This window comes from Rhinolophus sinicus, chromosome 6, assembly GCF_057876585.1.
Source record: "Rhinolophus sinicus isolate RSI-liver-muscle chromosome 6, RSI-T2T, whole genome shotgun sequence".
NCBI classification, from domain to species: Eukaryota; Metazoa; Chordata; class Mammalia; order Chiroptera; family Rhinolophidae; genus Rhinolophus; species Rhinolophus sinicus.
Genome location: NC_142506.1, coordinates 22064086 through 22065012, shown reverse-complemented (window position 1 = coordinate 22065012; position 927 = coordinate 22064086). Strand labels below are relative to the sequence as shown.

The 927-nt window shown below is 40.2% G+C and overlaps 1 non-coding gene across 1 annotated transcript; it reads left to right on the top strand.

The window, feature by feature from the left end:
* The first annotated feature begins 343 nt into the window (after positions 1–343).
* LOC141567966 (small nucleolar RNA SNORD86) lies at positions 344–429 on the top strand. The gene has a single exon (XR_012491010.2). It is a non-coding gene; the product is annotated as a small nucleolar RNA SNORD86 (small nucleolar RNA).
* The last annotated feature ends 498 nt before the right edge of the window (positions 430–927 follow it).

Below are 927 nucleotides of genomic sequence, written 5' to 3'. Positions count from 1 at the left end.
TCTTTTTTAATTATCTAGTCAGTGAAACTGTTTTTAATACATAGGATAAATACTAAGGAAAGGAATGTTCTAATATTATATAAAAGGTCCCTTAAATTACAATTATACTGCATATAAATAGTACATTTGCTATATTTATACCTAAGTATTTAATAATTTGATGCCATTGAAAGTGAGATATTTTATGATTTTATGTTTAATTGTTGTTAATATATAGAAATACAACTGATTTTGTGTATATTGACTTTTTTCTACAACACTGCTAAGCTCTATTTAGGATTTTTGTAGATTGTATAAGATTTTCCATATAACCAATTATGTTATCTGCAAATAAAGACATAGTATTCACAACGATGGCTGACCAGGGCTTCCTGACCTATCCAGGCCTCTGCTGTGGGGGCGATGGCCAGTCCTGGTGTCTGAGTGATTCTCAGGGTCCAGCAAAGGGACCGCGTTTCCAGAGCCCTGAAGACAAGCGGTAACACCCCAAAATATGGACTCATTTTCCACTCCATCTTCATTGGTCCCGCAGCTGCCAAGAACAAAGGACGCATCCCTGCATACCTGGCAAACAAATGCAATGTTGCCTCAAGAACTGATTGCTTTTCTCAGGTGCCCACAAGTGGATTTGGGGAGAAGCTTCGAGAACAAGTTGAGGAGCGACTGTCCTATGAGACTGAAAAGATTCCACGAAAGCATCTGGAGGTCATGAAGGAGACAATGGTTCAGGCTGAGGACGCGGCTGCTGCGATTACTAGGAAGGTGGAGAAACAGGAGGAAAGATGCCTGAAGACAGAAAATAAACTTTTGGCTGCAATTGCTCTGGCATCTTCAGAAAACAGCAGTAGTACTCCGGGGAGTGTGAGGAGACAAGCACAAGACTCAAAAAGAAGGAAAAGCAAAAGCTCCAGAGGTCCTCAGGAAAAT